This window comes from Mesocricetus auratus, unplaced genomic scaffold (assembly GCF_017639785.1).
Source record: "Mesocricetus auratus isolate SY011 unplaced genomic scaffold, BCM_Maur_2.0 Super-Scaffold_100042, whole genome shotgun sequence".
Lineage (NCBI taxonomy): Eukaryota > Metazoa > Chordata > Mammalia > Rodentia > Cricetidae > Mesocricetus > Mesocricetus auratus.
Genome location: NW_024429219.1, coordinates 6363412 through 6382500, shown reverse-complemented (window position 1 = coordinate 6382500; position 19089 = coordinate 6363412). Strand labels below are relative to the sequence as shown.

The 19089-nt window shown below is 52.8% G+C and overlaps 1 protein-coding gene and 1 long non-coding RNA gene across 6 annotated transcripts in view; one reads left to right on the top strand and one right to left on the bottom strand.

The window, feature by feature from the left end:
- The window catches only part of LOC121135780, a 6598-nt gene extending 921 nt beyond the window's left edge, over nt 1-5677 (top strand). The window contains exons 3-5 of the long non-coding RNA XR_005872890.1: nt 272-396; nt 584-710; nt 4203-5677. This is a non-coding gene — a long non-coding RNA (uncharacterized LOC121135780). The remainder of the gene's footprint in view (nt 1-271; nt 397-583; nt 711-4202) is intronic.
- Nucleotides 1-19089, bottom strand: part of Spsb1 (splA/ryanodine receptor domain and SOCS box containing 1) — a 70719-nt gene that overhangs the window by 34691 nt on the left and 16939 nt on the right. Inside the window, exon 1 of one of the 5 annotated variants that reach the window (XM_040734978.1) lies at nt 13503-14042. The exons of the other annotated variants lie outside the window; for them this stretch is intronic. The gene's annotated coding sequence lies outside the window, so the exon portion shown is untranslated. Of the gene's footprint in view, nt 1-13502; nt 14043-19089 lie in introns of those variants that run through there. 5 annotated transcript variants of the gene reach the window in all.

Here is a 19089-nt window from a genome sequence, read left to right as displayed (position 1 = left end):
GCTTCTGACCTACTTCCCGATAGAGCATCCGTTCCTCTCTGAAACCTCCCAAGCCAGGTTCCCACTGTCCACATTTCTTTCTGCATTCTTCCCCACTCCCACAAGGACAGTTCTGTTTACAGCACCATAGCCCATGGCTCCAAACTCTTCCACGCTCCCCCTGAAAACTAGTTCTAAAGGCCTGTGGACCACACAGTCGGGTGTATCACAGGAATGGCCCCACCCTCGAACCAATGCTCTGAATCCGTTGCTCTTCTCGCTGCTGTGCCAGAATGCCCAAATACAAGCAACTCCTAGAAGGATGTATTCCGGCTTACAGACTGAGGATACGGGCCATCGTGGCAGGAGCGTGAGGTGGCTGGTCACATCCTGGCTGCGGCTAGGAAACCAAAGGAGGTGAATCCTGGGGCTCAGCTCACCTCCTTTTATTCAGTCAGAGACCACAGCCCCCGGGAGGCGGCACTGCACTCAGGGTGGGTTTCCATGGTGACTCTAAATCCAGTCAAATTAACAGCAAAGATTAACCACTGTCCAAAAAAACTGAAAAGCCATGCTTACGGCATTTCTGCTTACTACGGCCAAGGTGGGGGCTGCCGGTGTGTCTACTGATGGATGCGTGGATGGACAGACTGCAATGATTCCGACTTAAAAGAGCAGGGAACTCTGACATCTGCTCCGAGACGACCCGTGAGAATATTTTGGGAAATGAAGTAAGTCACAAAAAAGATACATACATTATGCTTTCACTTCTCTGTGGTGATGGGGGATGTCCTTCTGCATATATATTTCTCTTACTGGTTGATGAATAAAACACTGTTTGGCCAATAGAGGCAGGAAGATAGGTGGGACTAGAAAGTGAGGAGAATTCTGGGAAAGGTAGGCGGAGAGAGACCTTGAGGAGATGCCATGTAGTCACCAGTAAGTCAAGACTACATGGAAATACATAGATTAGTAGTTATGGGCTAATAATTAAGACAGAGCTAGCCAATAAGAAGTCCTAGCCATCGACCAACAGTTTTATAATTAATATAGCATCCATGTGTTTATTTGGGGCTAAAGCAGGACCAGGCTGGAAAAAGTCTCTGGCAACGATGTGGTCCTTACAGAGAACAGCATTCAGAGACTGGTGCAGATTGGTGAATGTTAGGGCTGGGTGGGGTGGTGGAGAGGGAGAGTGGGGACCGCATGGGACAGACTTTCAGCTGGGTTCTGGACATGGGCAGGAGCAACAGCTGCATGATGACACGCATATTACCGCCCCCTCTGAACTTACTCTTACGCTCATACACTTATTTGTTAGTGTATTGTATGGGGGGTGCGTGCCACGGCAAGTCTGTGAAGGTCAGCAGACAACATGGAGTAACCAGTTCTCCGCCTCCACCACATGGTTCCGGGGCTCTGAACTCGGGTGATCAGGCCTAACTAGAGGCAACTGTCTTTGTCCACTGACACATCCATCTCGACAGCCTGAATTTATTCTTTAAAATGGTTAGGGGCTGGAGATGGGGTTCAGTGGTAGAGCATTTGCTCACGATGCATGAGGCATTGGGCTTGAGCCTAGGATTTAAATAGTAAATTTTAGGTTATCTATATTTTCCACAATAAACACTTCTTTCATATGAAAATAAAAGAAAGGGAAACTTAAGGCATAGACATCTAAAAGTAATAAAAGAAGAGCTCTTTCATCCTGGCATTTCCAGGACAAATGCTCAAAACTGTTAAGAAATGTGGCCCATCGCCACCAGCAGTACCCTCTTGTCTCTTTAAGCTGACCAATGGCCAGCACTGTCTGTCCTCCCGAAAGCAGTCCTGCTGAAAAGGACAACTGGCCTAGCACGGAGGGAAGGACACCGTTCTTATGGTGAACAGTTCCCTAGGGCTCTCTGCAGTACCCTTTCCTTCCAGTCATGGTTTCCAAACTGCATCTGGGTCCAGTCAGGGCCACTCCAGGCAGCCCACATACTCACAAGCTGCAGGACTCACCAAACAGGCAGGGAGACAAACTGGCAGGAGGTAGAAGCCAACTCAAAAGAAAAAAAAAAAGCAGATTATGACACTGAAAAACCAAGCCTCAAGTAGCTAAAAGCTCACATCTCCCCTGAGCCTCGGGGCTCCTTTGTCAGGGAGACACTGAACAGGGTATCACCCAGGTCCACATATCTGGAAAGCAGCTTGGAGACACGTGGGTGTCGCTGGTGCCCAACACACCTGCTTGTTGGTGAAGAGAATTAAAGCCAAGTTAAGTGTGGTAGCATGTGCCCACAGTCCCAGCACATGGGAGGGTGATGTGGGACAGGACTGAAGCCAGCCTCCACCACATAGTGAGTTCAAGGCAAAGCTGGGTTACACATGAGGCCTCTCTCATAAAACAAAACAAACAGACAGACAAGTCACTGGAGTCAGGACTGAGGCAGAGTGCCCAGGAGAGAGCTGTGAGTGCCAAGGTTACTCTGGCTCCCAGGATGCTCTCCTGCTGCCCACTGTCCCTGTGGCCTCTGCTCCCATCCTACAGAAGCAGGCTACTCAGGCCCAGGCCAAGCGCCCTTCAAGGTCATGGATTCCTAATCAATACATTGAACGGGCCTAAGAAAAGCACCCTCTGTACTTCCCAACCTCATCTGGGACTCTCACTATGTCCTGGACACAGACACTGAATTCTCACTGCCCAGGGCCCCACCCCAGCAACTCTGCAGGCCTTGGCTGCCTCTTTATTACCCAGAGCCTCATTTGTGCCAGAATTCACCATCCTTTTCCAGTTTTTACACCTATGTGGCAAAGGGTCCATTGTTAAACAATCACTCCCAAAAGACAAAGACAGAAGACACAGACTGATGCATACACTGTGCCCATAATAATGTTACAGCCACAGAGTCCAAACATCATGAAACACACATACACATACACACGCACACACACACACACAGAGAGAGAGAGAGAGAGAGAGAGAGAGAGAGAGAGAGAGAGAGAGAAAGCACAGAAATTTAAATTTAAACTGGCATAGACAGAAATAAAACTGTATTTTCCCCCACCCCGTGAGTGCTACTTAGGAGGGCACGGAGGGCCAGCCAGCTTGTCTGATGTACTACACATGTGCACAAGGGTCATGCTTGACTCCTGGCTAAGAAACAACAACAGCAGATTCGTCTAAACACAAGAAACCACCTGATTACCCAGCCCTGAAACACCAACCCCAAAGCCAAGACCCTCAGATGGGGAAAAAAGTACCTTTGGGATGCAGCACCTCCCAGGGCAGCAGACAGACAAGGCTTCGAGAATGCTGCAGTTGCTCCTCCCCCAACACCCATTCCTTATACCCAACATGCTCTACAGTGCATACAGGGGGATTTTTTATGTTTTGACTCAAAAGAAATACGTCTTTGAAATTAAACCGAAGTAGACTAAACTTTCAGAATGAAGGAAGCCCCTTGGAAAGTCAGGCTTACTGCCTGCTGGGCTAGCATCAGGGTGCTGGCTGTTTGTCTCCAGGGGGTAAGTACGCAGGCTACTGCTGGCCAGCAGCTCTCTCTGGGAAAGTAGACATGGCAGTTGCAGCAGGGCCCTGTGGGTATCCCAACTTCTCAAAACTCTTAGATTTCCCCCCAGCTCCTGTGCCAGGTCTCCACAGCCCTCCAAGGAGGCCACTCGGAGGCATCTAGGCCAAGCTCTGCCTACCTCTGCATCTATTCTGATCATGTCCCTTTTGGAGCACAAAGGAGATGACCGTGGGACACCACTGGACTCTTCTGGATGGCGGAAGGGTGCTTCCAATGGTCTGAGAATTTGTGCAGGGTGGAATCTTAGTGGCCTGTGGGTATCTACCTCTGTGGCAGGGGGAGACTGGGTGGGTCTCAGAAGAGCAGTAAGGCCAGTCCTTGGTGGTGCTCGGAGTAGGTTCTGATTGCCACTGGGGAACTCTTCCCACCCGAGAAGCCTTCCCACGAGTCCGGGAGGCCCAGCGTGTGGGAGCTCTCCCACCTGATGCCAGCAGCTGGCCCTGTCATGCTCTTGGGGGACAGCTGGGACAATGGCAGTATAAGACAGGGCCAGTCCCCTGGCTCATCTTCCCAGGTGAACCTGAGATACTCTGTACCCGACACTACGCTTTGCCACCATGACCTTTAACCCTGACAAATGGAGCACTCTGCAGTGAGGTGTAGGGCTGGCTTTCGGAGTGGCAAAACAGACATCTTCTTTGCTCCTAGCGAGGAGACGGGAATGCCAAGGGGACCCGGCGCTGACTTCCCTACAGGACTTCCAGGACTTCCAGTCCCTTTCCACAAAGGAGGGCTTGGACGACTGTTGGGCCCTGGGAGTTGGGACACGACTTCAAACTGCTGTACCAGGAGATTTACATGGCCCTGGGACAGTGAAGATATGGGACCAGTCAAAACAATCCCGGGACTTTTGCCTGAATGACCTTCTGAGAAAGGGGTCAGAAGGAATGAAATGAGACGCGTAAACAGCAAGAGACACAGTTGCTGACGCCAGGGTTGGAACTCCCGGACCCAGAGCGCCTAGATTCCTCAACTCTTCCTTCACCAAACCAATTTGTTTTCTGTTTTAGGGGTGTGTGTGTGTGTATGTGTGTGTGTGTGTGTCTGTGTGTGTCTGTGTCTGTGTGTCTGTACACACATGAAGGCCGGAGGTCAACCCTGGACATCTATCTTCCTTATTCACTACCTTTTTAAAGGCAGGGTTTCCTCTTGAACCTGGAGCTCACTGACTGAGCTAGTCTGGCTGGCTACAAGCTGTGGGGATCTCCTGTCCCTGCCTCCCCGGCACTGGGATTGCAGGCACGTGCCGCCAGGCGTGGTGCTCTTTTGTAAGTTCTGGGGGATTAAACTCAGGCCCTCGTGTTTGCATGACAAGCTCTGTAACACCTGAGTCATCTCCCCGGGTTGAGGGCTTTTCCTTTGTTTGCTTATGAATATTTTAAACTATTTATTTATGGTGCTGGGGACCGAGCACAGGGCCACGGGCATGCTGAGACCTCCTCCTCCACGGTTCCCAGGCGAACTTTGCAAAGGCTTCCTGGGTGGGGCACCTGCCTCCTGGTGACCTTTATTTGACGTCACATCACGGCCAAGTGTGAGGGCAGAGATCCAGTCAGTCTGGGAAGAACCAGGTCGTTATCATCCCCACCTCTGCTCCTTCCAGAGGCCACCATGAGCCCCTCATGTCACAGCCTTCCCTTTCCCTGGTGGCTTCTAAGCCAGCTTATGTCCCTCGGCTGCTCACACTCTCCCGTGGCTGCCTTCAGGCATGAGCTAGCGTCCCACGAGCCTGTAGGCCTTCCACTGGGCCGTGTCACCTGCTTTTCCTCACCCTGCCACGCTCCCCAGTCTTCCGAGATTCTGAAACTCAGGGCCTCTGCATCATCCAAGGAGTCTCCTTCATTCAGAGGGCTACCCCCTCTCTCCCATGAGGCCTGGCTCTGAGATCAGACCCCACCGAGGCCTGCCAGCCATCGCCTGCGATAGCAGACATGTCTGCCCTAGCCTTCCTAGCCCAGGAACCCAGCCCTCGCTTCCCCAGAAACGCTGTGCCCAGGAGACACCAGCTGGAGACTTGTCTTCACCCCGTAGGCACCCCACGAGGGCGGGAACTTCATCTTGCCCACACGTCTCAAGATCTGGAATGGTGCCCGGCGTGGTAATGAATAAAGCCTGTGGGATAAGTGTGAGACTCCTCCTTCTTATGCCACCATGCTCCACAGGAACACTGCACGATACTCTAGGGAAGCGGGACCCAGCACCTCCCTCAGATACACCACTACACGGACTGGGTACCCATGCATCCCTCTGTCTGTCCCCAATTGGCGGGCTGTAAACCCTGCTCCTCCACCCCCCCCCCAGCTTACCTTCCAGGGACCCTCACTTCCTAGAGATGCAGACAAATTCTCTACAGCCCAAACTGTCTCTAGAGGGTAGAGTTGGCTGTGCCTAGGAAGCAGCTTTGGTTGCTCCCTCTCTCCTCCCTGGCCCAGAGCCAAGGATATCAGCTCAGAGACGGACCACAGAGCATTGGGCCCCTGGGCACCCAGCCCCAGTTTAGGCAATCCACATCTACACGGGCACAGGAGAGGCTCAACACATTCCCTCCACCCACACAAACCATCTCTTCGGGAGCAACAGCCAGTGAGTCCTGTCCTTCCAGATAGGACAGCCAGCTGCTACACCTTCCACCCGACCACCTTCCCATCCAGCAGCCAGAGAGGCCAGTGTCCCCGTCGTCTGCGAAGGAAGAATGCGTCTGCACTGGATGCGGCCACACAGGCCCCTTAGCGCAGGAAACAGACTTCGTGTCCTGAACGCGCCCGTCTAGCCTGGTGTCAGTCAGCTCTAAGAAGTTAAGGGTCACAGAGTTATTGTCATGGTGCACGCTCCCTGGCTTCAAGGCTGTCACACCCATCCCAGAGCCTCTGGGCACCAGGAGACACCGGCCAGCAGCTGCTTCCCACCAGGAACCACACACAAAGATCTCTTTATGGGAGCACAGGCTGGCCACTGGCAGCTCCAGCATCAGGGAGAGACAGGGTTAGAATTTCTCCAAGGATACAAAAGGCTTTTGTCTTGGCTCCCACCCCGTGCCCACCCATCCAGCCTCCTCAGCGGGGACAGTCCAGGACCCCCTAGGCTGCCACAGCTGCCCATTAAAGACTTTGAGGATAGAAAGGCTCATGCGGCCAGCACTGAACATCTCCACACTCCCTATGAGAAGCTTACTGGGGACCTACTATGTGCTGAAGAGTAGAACTGCAGCAGAGCCTGCACATAGCAGAGCAGACAGGATGACACTGCGGGCCACTGAAAATGTCATTCACTGTTGCCATGGATGGCCGTGCAGTCTCCCGTGTCTGGGCCTGCTTCACAGTGATCCACATGGCAAGGAGAACAACTTGCTCACTTAGGGGCAGGTCCAGCTGTATCACAGGTGCCAGACTCACTGAGAAAAACATAGGTGTGAGAGTCAGAAATTAGGGCTGGAGAGATGGCTCAGCCGTTAAAGGCTAAGTTCGAAACCAAAACTATAAGAGATTATCAGAAATCAGTGTCCCTTGGGCTGGGGATAGAACTCAGCTGGTAGAGGCTTATGGCATAGAAGAACCAACTCCCACAAGTGTCCTCATACCTCCACATTCAAGTTATCACACACACACACACACACACACACACACCATTCCACAAGTTGAAACTGTCTGGGGAGGGATAAATAAAGGTCCTAATATAGCCACACAAAAAAGATAGGTGCCAGGCAGTGGTGGCACACGCCTCTAATCCCAGCACTCTCGAGGCAGAGACAGGCAGATCTCTGTACAGAACGAGTTCCAGGACAGCCAGAGCTACACACAGAGAAACCCTGTCTCAAACAAACAAAAAGGGTAAGAACTGGAAGGAAAGAAACCCAGGAATATTGTCACCAGGATGGAGCCACCAGATAGATACCCTGGGGAGGAATTCTGTGGCTTAAACAAAGTAATTCCCTCCTTGAGGCCCATACCTCAGTTTTCCTCAAAAGAAGAACGCCACCCTTGACTTTCTCTTTGGGCCTCAGGAGTTGGGTCTACGGTTCCAAGCAGGGGCTCTGTCATCCATGGGCAGATCTCCTAAAGTCCCAGCCAAAAGGCCTGGGGGTGGAGGGGACCGAGAAAGCCAGCCAGGAAGAAATGGAAAACCCCAGGATTCTGTGGGAGGCAAAGGGGTAGGGGCCAGAGAGGGGCCATATCAAGCCCCCGCAGCCCTTGGCTCCTGCCCAGCAGGAACTCGCCTGCTCCATCCAGAGACTGGGAGCCGCCAGCTCATGAGCGCTCGTTCGCTCGCTCGTGAGAGCGGAAGAGGTCAAGGCTGGATTTCCCCTTTCCAATATGGCAGAGGGGAGGAGGGGCTGACCGTAGGAGCATGCAGAGTGCTGTGGCTGAGGTGACAAAGTCTTCAAAGGCCAAAGCTGGGAAGAGATGGCCACCTGGCCTCTCCACTGCCAGCATCAAAGAGTGACACTCAGACAGACACCGTCACATGGGGCAGGTCACCTCTGGGTCAGTGCTGGCTACACGGGAAGGGAGTGACCTGTTTCTAAGGTTCCCCATCAGGAACCTCCCTGGGAGCCCAGACGTCTGTCAGAGCCAGACAACAAAAGGTGTCTGGGAAGAGCCTTAGGAAGGGTGTGGTGAGGGTGATAGGGTCTTGTGTCTGGTGACTTGACCCAGAGCTCCCCTCCCAGACAAGGGGCCCTGCCTCCTGCTGGCCATCAGAGTAGCCAAGGCCAGGTCCAAAGTTCTAAAAACACCACCCTCTGTAATACCTGCACCTGTGTGTGTGCCCTCCAAAATAGTCCACTAATTGTCAATCACAATGGAACCAGCAGGTGACCCCAATTGTCTCAGAATCCCTTAGCACAGCACCCCCAGTCCCACTTTACACTCTGCCCAGGGATGAAGCCATTTCTCACCCCGCTTTGAAGAAAACGTATTAGCTGAGGCTCTCGGGCCCCTGTTCAGAGATGTCTTGGTCAGTTATCAGTGGGAATGTCTGAGCACACTTGCCAACAGCTGATGAGCACACCATACAGAGGGGGCAAGTTAATGGTTACTTCTCCAAACAGGGATGGATAAGAGCCTGGAAAATCTGCCAGAATCAGAAAGTCACAGGGCTTTGAAATTCTCAGTGTGCTGTGGCCCCGGCTGGGTTATAACCTTCAATATTGTGGGCCTCAGTTTCCCCTTTCTGTGAACCCGATAGGAACGACTTGATTATTAGGTGAGACAATGCTGGCACCCACTGAGTCCTGAGCCTGGCATGTGCCAGGATCTGAGGAAAGACAAGCTACAGGGACAGGGCCAAGGTAAGACTCCATCTCCAGGGCTGACCCTCTGAGTCTCTTACAGAATAGGTGTTCCAAGGGGGCAGGCATATCAACTGCCTGTCCAACATGACCCAGCTGCGTATTTCCTGAGGACAGACAGACAGCTTTTGCAACATATAAAACAGACACCAGGGCTGTTGCTTCACAGGACACAAAGCCATGGTGGGGTGGGGTAGGGGTGGGAGTATCACAGGTGGCACTTACTGGACTGCCCCTATGGCTGTCATCTTCTCCAGCCCCACTGTGCCTATGAGCCACCACTGGAGACACTCAGCTCCTAGCCCCATGCCTAGGACAGTTTCTTCCCTGCCCACAGAGGGACTGTGCCTGTTGACCCAGAGTAGAGTTGGCTGATAGTCTTCCAGCCCTTGTGTCCTGCCTAAAGGACCAGGTCTGTGCCCTCCAGCTTGCTTGTCCATAAAAATCTTCTCCCATGACCTTGGCCTGTCCATTCCTGACCTCCTTGTCTAACATACTCATTTTCTCCCCCAACACTACCTCAGTCATGGGACCTGCATCTTACATCTCTGCCATCTCACTGGTCCTGAAGACGATGGCACCTTACAGTGACAATCAGGTGACTTCAGCCCTAATGGCCTCTGCTGTGATAAAATGGGAACAACCCCATGCCTGTCTCCCACCACTCGGTACCTAGAAGCTTCTTACCCCTTTCTCAGCTGTGCCCCCAACACACAGTGAACGTGCTATAAAGGTCTGAAGACCCAACTCCATGACAAGTCTCCCTAACACGAGAGCCTGTGTCCATGCCCTTGGTGCTCAAGGAGGCCACCCAAGCCTTGCAGGATATTTGAAATTCCAACACACACACATGCTTTCTTTGTAAGGAGTTCTGACTCCATCTTGGTGGACCACTAACCCAGAAACTCTACCCCCGAAGAGCCAGCTAAGCCCCAGGAATGCAAATGTTTAAGCCACCCCCTCACTACCCCCTCCTAACCAACCACGCAGACTAAACTAAGGAGGTTTAAGAACCCGTCCCCCACCCCCGCCTGCGGCTTGGTGTTTTGGGGAAGTTTTGTTTTGTTTTGATTTCTTTCTGTTTTATTTTTTTTTTAATTTTTCTTCTAGCGGGCTAGAGAAGGCTAAAAGGAAGCAGGATTACTTCCAGTAACTGTAATTACTCTGCTGCCTCCTCTAGAATCATGGCCAAAGTTACTCCCCTTGCCGTAGCCTAGAGAGTGGGAGCAGGGATCTCAGGAATTCAGACATTTGGACAGTTCATAGGAATGGGGGGGTTGGCTTTAGAGGAGGGGCTGGTCTTCCCTGAAGCCTGGTAAAGCTTGGTCCCTCCTGCCACACTGAACTTGTGGGGTATGAGTTCACTGTACCTCCATTCTACTCACTTCAACTCAGGATGCATGGTCTCAGAACCGCCAGTGACATAAACAGAAATACAGAGCCCGCCTTCAGTGGCCCTGTAGGAGGAAGACAGTCGGCTTGTGTGGGGAGAGCCACGCAGGGCTCCACCCTCAGCCCACCTTCAGAAGGAAGGTGGGTCCTGTGGGCAGAGGCCCCGCTGGGGAGGAAGCAGACAGACCTGACCCTTCAGGGGTGACACAGAAGCTAGGGGACACTTGACTAGGCCGAGGCCCAATCCCACTTGTGAGCCACTCTTCTCCACACAGCAACCTCAGAGCTAAAAGGGATGGAGCCCCTGGGAGCCAGCCAGTGGACATCCGTGAAGCATGACCTGGCTAGATCACAGATGCTCGCTTCCCCATCGCTGGAGAGACGGACCAGCTCGTTCATTCATTCATTCACTCACTCACTCTCTCTTTTCAGTCTCCACCATGCACGCACCATGTGGGCCACCACGTCCAGCTACTGTGTAAGATGGACACCTGCAACCCTGACAGTGAAGAAGCCAGCTGTGCCTGGCGCGTTCTCTAGTACCTTCTTCAGGGACTCAGGCCAGGTACTGAGGGAAAGCATCAGCCCTAGCTTGGTCTCCACAGCTCCCCCAGGGTTCTGCCGTGCCATTGTCCAACACACTCCCAAGGTGGACGTCGGTGTGCATTTTGCTCCCTCTATGTTCTAAGGGCTAAATGAGGCCTTGCCAAACAAATGGGTCGTGCCTGAGTACAAAGGGGCTCTTGGGGCCACCCCACACCTGTGCACACCCGAGGGGAGGCAGGGGTGAAAGGAAGCTGAGAGGGGCCATAGTCTTCTGTAGGAACCAGTGGATGTGTCTAACATACAGAGCAGCCCTGCCCCGAGAGACGGTGATGGCTAATCATGGTCCTTAGTCTTTCTCTCAGGGAGCTTCCCCCACCTCCCCCACCCCCCCACCCCCGTCCTCACACCCTGCTGCCGCCAAGAACAACACACAGCACGGGTGGATCTCCACACCTATTTGTAGGAGGGTGCCATGAAGAATCAGGAAAGAGGCAAAAAGAAACAGCAGACACAACTTGGCCATCTAATCTCTGTGCCTTGTCCCACGACAGCCAGAACTACAGGAGCCAATAGGCTTGATGGGCTTGAAAGCAGAGTTCCTTGCCTCTTTGGGGTTTTTTTTTAATGTTTTGGACACTGGGTCTTACTATGTAGCCCAGGCTGATCACAAATATGCAGCAATCAGCCATGCAGTGGTGGCGCACGCCTTTAATCCCAGCACTCGGGAGGCAGAGGCAGGAGGATCTCTGTGAGTTCGAGGCCAGCCTGGTCTACAAGAGCTAGTTGCAGGACATCCTCCAAAGCCACAGAGAAACCCTGCCTTGGACCCCCCCAAAAAAAACGCAGCAATCCTCTTGCCTTAGCCTCTCAAGTGTTTCTTTCAGATAGATCATATCAACTCAACTTGAGAGGAAAACACTTCAGGATCTCAGAGTGGTGGGGTTGGCTTGAAGGGAGCTGGGTGTTACAGGGCTATGAAGTCTGGGGAGCAATGGCCTGGGAGACTAACACAGGCCCATCCACTGCTGCCCCTCAGACTTCTGCCTCTGCAGCTCCTGACTCCTCATTAGGATCTGTTCTAGGGCATCACCATGGGCTGGGCAAAAGGAGCCCCATGCCTGTATCTACAGCTGTGGAAGGTTCTGCACAAGGACTCCATGCCTGTATCTAGAGCTGTGGAAGGTTCTGCACAGGGACCCCACGCCTGTATTTAGAGCTGTGGAAGGTTCTGCACAAGGACCCCCCCCCATGCCTGTATCTGCAGCTGTGGAAGGTCCTGCACAGGGACTCCACGCCTGTATCTAGAGCTGTGGAAGGTTCTGCACAGGGACCCCCCATGCCTGTATCTGCAGCTGTGGAAGGTCCTGCACAGGGACTCCACGCCCGTATCTGCAGCTGTGGAAGGTTCTGCACAGGGACCCCCCATGCCTGTATCTAGAGCTGTGGAAGGTTCTGCACAGGGACCCCCACGCCCGTATCTACAGCTGTGCAAGGCAAGGCTCAAAGAAGCATAGGAATTTGTGATCTAGGTGGGAAGCCAGAGCCAGAACTCATGTTGTTTTCAGGACACAGGAAGGTTGCCGGCGGGGGGGGGGGGGTCCTGGAGCAAGGGAGAGTGTGGCAGGGAGCTGCCGCACGGATGGGCAGAGAACACGGATGGGCAGAGAGCTGCCACGCTTGCCTGCCACCTAGAGAGCCCACAAAAGCTGCCTCTCAGGCGGGACTCACGCCGCTGAGGGAGAAAGCAAGGAGGTCACAGCCCCAGAGAGTGCACATTAACAGGCACGGTGTGGGGGTGAGTTTACCACCGACAGTCACCTCCTTAGGAGGCTCTGGCATGGCACGGCAAGCTTCCGGTGCCCACGCCCACCTCCAGCCCTTGCCTCAGCCCAGATCCTACGGCTCCACCCTCACTGGCCACAGGAAACACAGGCGCTGTCCAAGCTGAGCTTCCCAGAACAGTCACCAAGCTTCCCTAACCTGCCCGGAAAGGGGGAAAGAGCACAGCTGCTTCCCGTCTCCACCTGGCTTGTCACAGCCCACAAATGTCCACTCTGCTTCCTATGGCTGGGGAGGGGATGGGACACGGCCAAGCCTGGCACACAGACATCCTTAGCATGCGTGCGTGACAAACAGAAGTCTGGAGAAGAACAAAAAGCTCAGACCTGAGAAATCAATTGACCTATAGAGGGAAGGGAAAGATACAGACAGACCTACAGACAACAAACACACACACACACACACACACACACACACACACACACACACACACACAACCTTCCCAAATAAGGAAACTGAAAATCCAGGTGTCATGGTGCCTTTCCTGATGACATTTATCAGGTGCCTACTATGACTCCAAGTCCCAGGTACGCCCCTGAAGACTCGGCATACACACTGCCCTCACCCAGCGAATACATCTCCTGTCTTCCTTTCCTCTCTCAGCCCTCAAAGCCCTAAAACCCAGCATCAGAGACACCACCCCCATGTAGCTTTCCCACATCCCCCCCCCGAGCATCCTGACTGCCATTAAGACTCCATCCGATCCCTGGCGACCCCTGGCCTTCACCACTTCCACTAGTGTTACGTTTGAGGGGAGTTATCTGGTTACCCGCCCTCTTTATGATAAACACCTCGTTCCCAGCAGGCGGGGTACCCTGACTATCAGAAGGACACCCCCAGGCGGGGTACCCTGACTATCAGAAGGACACCCCCAGGCGACTCACCTGCAGGCATCATCTCTGTCGCGGGGCATGCTGACACCCCCACTTTGCAGAGGGAAACTGGAGGCTCAGAGAAGTGACCAGCACACTCAGGTCACAGAGGCAGGAAGTGCCAGTGCTAGACTGCAGTCATCTCCCTGACTCCCAGCCAAGCTCAAAACAGCTTCAACTTCCTCCACACCAGACTAAACCCGGCTTCCCCTGCGGCCTCATCCAGACAAGAGACTGCCGCCCCGAAGAGGAGTCTACCTATCCACTGTACTCAGAGCACTCAGTGCACGGCCTGCTTGTGTCCGGGTTCTAAGGCAGGGACACACAGGCTGCAGGGTATCAAAACCTCTTTGCTTGCTGCCCAAGCAATCAGTCTGTGCTCCTCACCATAAAGCAACTAAAAGGGCTCTGCCTTTAATTTAGGACTTAGCAAAGGTTCCTGAGATCCTGCCAATAATACCAGCACCAAAGTAGGCTCTGCTTTGACAGCGCCTGGACCCAAATAGGTGTAATGATCTCTGAATGAGGCTTTATGGAAATATCCATTTGGGGACAGGGACACACACACACACACACACACACACACACACACACACACACACACACACACTCGTCTCCTGGAACTGCCTTGAACATCCTCTAGCAGGATCTAAGCAGCCTAGGCACTCCCCTGTCTCCAACACAACAGCAGTAGACAGCCAGCCTGCACCCGCTGGGAGCATCTCCTTGGCAGGCCGAGTCCCTTGGGAGTGCCATGAGCCCCAAGGGTTTGGTCTGCTGTCTCACCTGCCACCTTCGCCCAGCTCTCCTCCTGCAGTCTGGGTCAGGGCTGACCTGGAAGGAGCACCCAGCTGCTGTGGTTCCCTGGGCAGGGCAGGGCCTCTGGTGCCCCCGGCAGCCCCTCCACCTCCCTGACCTCCCGCACCTGGATCTGCTTGTAAATGACTAAGCGGTTTCTCCCCGGAGCCACTGCCAAGAGGCCCTGCTGGCTGCAGAAATGCACTAAGACGCCCTGAGCCACGGGGACTGAGCCCTCAACCAGCGAGTCCTCTTCTCAGGAAAGAGAGCCCCTCCATGCTTTTTTGTTTTGTTTCATTTTCCCCTTGAGTGAAACAAATCCACCCACATGGTTACTGGAAGTGCAAGCATGTGAAACAGCCCTTTGCAAAGAGAATTAGTCAGCATCCTTGAGAGAGGTGCCGGTCCTCAGAGGTGGGACGGCCTGTGTACCCTAGGTTCCCAACAGGAGAACAGCTAAGGGACCTTGACCTCCACACCCAGTGTTCTGCAAATGGCAGGTGACAATGCCTGGCAGCGGATATAATTAGAATGCAACCCATGCCCCAAAGGCAAGGTCACTGACACCAGACAGGACAGTGTACTCACTTAACATGCACACAGAGGAATCTTGTATTCAAATCCCACCCGCCAAAGCAGGCAGAGCCTCGGCAGGTCACACTTTGCTTATCTGCAACCAAAGATAATGGGTATCTACCAGGGATATCTCTTAGATCTCCACAACTGTGAGAAAACAAACAAACAAAAACGGCTTGAGATGCCCTGTGCAGGGTACCAAAAGGTACTCATACAAACGCCACCTCTTGATAAGTAGGATGGCTGTCCCCTAGGACCTTAGTGCCAGCATATGTCTCCTGCTGCAATAGAATCCTGAGTCAGGTCTCAGTTTTACCCACAATGCAACCTGGGCAAATGGGCTAGACCAGGTGCAGAGAGAGTTCCAATCCCAGCTGCCCTGGCCCCAAACTGTGTGATCCTGATGGGCTCCCAAGTCTTGTCTTCTCCATCTTATCACAGGATTGTATTTTCAACCAGTGCAATATTGGGACTTCTCCAACAAAACTCACGGAATTATCCGTCAAAGTTTAAAAAAAAAATCTAGATTCCTGGCAACACCGCCACACCACTGGGCTCCACTGTCCCAGGAGCTACTCCGTAGCCAGGACATGTACTTCTTCGCCACAGTCTTCCTGATGCCCTACCGCCTCCCTTCCCAGCCTCTGGGAATATGTGAGCTTATGACCCAGTTAGAACCCTAATTTTATTTAGGAGCTCAGGCTCAGCCACTCATCACTAGAAATATCCACAGGAGATGTCCCTCGGGAAGGTAATTAAGGCTTAACGCCCAAGGCTGGTTTTTCTCGGAGAAAGGCACTGGCCCTTACAAGGGAAGCCCAGTGGTGAGGCCGTCATACTCTCAGTTTTGTTTTAATGTGAATTCTTAGACCAAGAGCAGAAGGAAGTGTGAGAGCCCTGCTCCCTTCCCCCACCTCCCCTGACCTCCTGGCTATGAACCCAAGCCTGTGTTGCCTCTGGCTGAGGTCCCTCTAGCCATGCAGAAGACAGGAGGAGAGTAAAAGCACTGGTGTCAGCTCCCAGCTCTGGGCTCATCTTCACACCAGGAAAAGGCCCAGGGTAGCTGTGGGAAGCCCTCCAGCTTTCCCAGACAGCAGCTTTTCTAGGTTTTGTGAGACGGTGTAAGATTCGCTGGACATGGCTGGGTCTGCTGACAGCCTGGCTGAACCACTGAACGTGTCTGGGGCTGTCTGGGGGAATCTTATTCTTACCTCTCTGAAGATGCTGGTGTCCTTCATAGGGTCATCACCAACATCTGCTGAGGGCCAGACACTGGGGGCTCCCTCTCCTACCTCCTCCTCCTCCTCCTGGACCCAGACACATGCCATTCCTTTGTCTCCCTCCCTGTACAGCTCAGCACCCCCCTCCCCGCTCACCCTGTGGTTCTATAGTGACCGCTTCCCACCACCCCATCCTGACTGGCTTCCAGCTCAACGGTAGGCAGAGGGTCAGGACACACTGGGGGGTGGTGCTGGGGAAGATGGCTCAGCAGTGAAAGTGTCCCCAGAAACCAAATACACGAGACAGACGGGTACGGCGGCCCACCTGTAACGGTGGCCTCAGAAGGTGATGACAGGATCCCCGGAGCGAGTTGGCTAGCAGGACTAGCCAGATTGGCGCAGTCTGGGCTTGTCTAGGAAACTGATTTAGCAGTAGCGTGACAGTGATAGGGGATGGGTTCCCAGCGTCAACCTTAGGCCTCCCACGTGCATACATAATCGCAAGCACACACCTGCAAACACACACACGTACACACATGCACATACACATACACACTTGCAGTAAAAATGCATGCACACCACATACACACACATGTACACACTTGCAGTAAAAATGCATACACAACACACACACACACTTGCAGTAAAAATGCATACACACCACACACACACACACGTACACACTTACAGTAAAAATGCATACACACCACACACACAGAAAAATGGGGGAAAAAAGCATAGGAAATGCAGATTGCTTCCATTTGTATCTTTATATCGGCATGGATTCTTATTTGACTCCATTAAACTTCTGTTTGATTTTCTTTTCTTTTTGCAACAGGGTCACTATGTAGTCCGTGCTGGTATGGAACTTAACAATTCTCCTGCCTCAGCTTCTCAAGCACTGTGATTCCAGGCATGCAACGCACCTCGATGTGCATCATTTGGCTTGTTTTTAGCTACCTGTGAACCTCATGATGGGTGGGAAGCGTTTAGAAGGAAACCCGATACAGGTGCTCTCTCCATCCGCACTGAAGAACTGGGCTCATTCCTAAGCCCAGGAAGGGAATAAGCAAATTTACATACAGGAACCACCCCGGACATGCAGGGGCCTAGCTTTAGACAATCTCCTAATGCCACCCTGGGTCACATCCTGGAGACAGCTTTCCCTGGGTGCTCTCCAAAGCTGTGGCACTTTTATAGGATGAGTCAAGTGAGATTGTTCAAGTGGCATGAAATTTAGTTCATAAGCAGCTCGTTCCACCAGACTGCAACCAGCAACCAAGGAACCTGAGAGAACTGTCTCCACCCCAACTCTTGCCACTTGCAAGGATGCTGCTGGTGTGAGGAAAAATTTAATTCAAGAGCATCAATGAAACCGAGCTTAGTGGTGCACGCCTTTAATCCCAGCACTTGGGAGGCAGAGGCAGGTGGATCTCTGTGAGCTAAAGGCCAGCCTGGTCTACAGAGTGAGTTCCAGGACAACCATGGCCACAGAGACCCTGTCCCACACACATGCACACAGATGTACAGACACAGACACACAGACACAGACACAGAGAGAGAGAGAGAGAGAGAGAGAGAGAGAGAGAGAGAGAGAGAGAGAGAGAGAGAGAGAGAAAGAACAGCAATGGCTGCCCATCTGTGTACTGTATCTTAAAAATCACTGTGGACTCTTACAGCAGGCAAACTGTGCCATGTAAATTATACCACAGTTAAGACCATGAAAAGCGAGCCTTGTACTAGTTCTCCTGTACATAATTTGGGCCCTATGAGATAGTGGCATGTGCCGATGGTATCTGCAGTACGCCAGGGATACCCTGCTGTGTCTTATAAAATATTCAGAAAGAGACAAGCAGGGAGCCAGCTACACCAACAGGACATCTGGTCCTCCTGAAGGGTCGTGAGTCTCAACCCAGTGACAGACTTAGGAAAGAGAGAAATCCAGCCCTGGTCTCTACCAGGTCTAAACACAGCTGCTTCATCTGGCTGGAATGGATGAGCAGAGAGCTCAGTACCACAGAGAAAGTTCACTCCCCTCGGGTTGCTCTAAACCAGCCTTCTCGGGAAGAAACAGACCCAGCACCCCATGATTCCTCAAACATGTCAGGTGAAGCCATGTGTCACACCTGACACCCAGCAACTTTCAGAAACAGCCTGGGCACTGGCTGCCTGGCCCTGGTATCCTTCGCTTCTATTGATTCCTGCCAGGTTTCTGGAAGCATTTTAGACAGAAGACAGAAACAGAGATGGGAAGGAGCCTTCTCAGAGTCAGCTTCTAGGGGAATGGTCTGCAAATCTATGCTGAGCAGTGCAAACTACCACTCCCCTGAATCCAAATGTAAGTAGACTCCTCCAGTTCAAATGTCCCCAAGACTGCAGAAATTGGGGAACCGTGTCCAAGACGCAGGTTCAAGGGATGCTCGGTGTAAACCTTCAAGGCACAAGACTTCTGGACTTTCCTAGAACAGGGATGCTCTTCTTGAGCCTGACGGGCTTTCTAGGCAGTATGATCGTGTTTGCTGAAGAGACAAGGGTGTGAGCAGTAATCCCTGACACCGGGTTGTCAGGGCGGGGACTGGAGGTATCTGTGTCTGCAAGTCTCCACAGTGAACATCCAAGAGTAATGCAAACCTCCGCTGTGGCAAGACCCATTACAGGGAGGAAAGAGACCCAGCCATGCAAGTGCAGGTCAGACGCAACCTCCGTGTTAGCCCTGCCTGGGCATCTCCCTCTATGCAGACACCAGGATAGCCTGGACAGAGCGGGCATTCAGGGGACAGTGGCTGAACGATGAAGGAATTTTTATGAAGAGGGGGGCAGAAAGCCTTTTATCTTGAGCTTTCCAGACAATCCTGAAAGCAGCTTGGTGGTAGGAAGGCTGACTTTGAGGGACCTTAGTGGGCAAATGGGGCACGAGGGTGGGGTGGGGGTGGGGGTGGAGTAGGGGAGGCGCTGGGGAGCTGATCATAGCAATCACACAGGACAGAGACATCATCATCACTCTG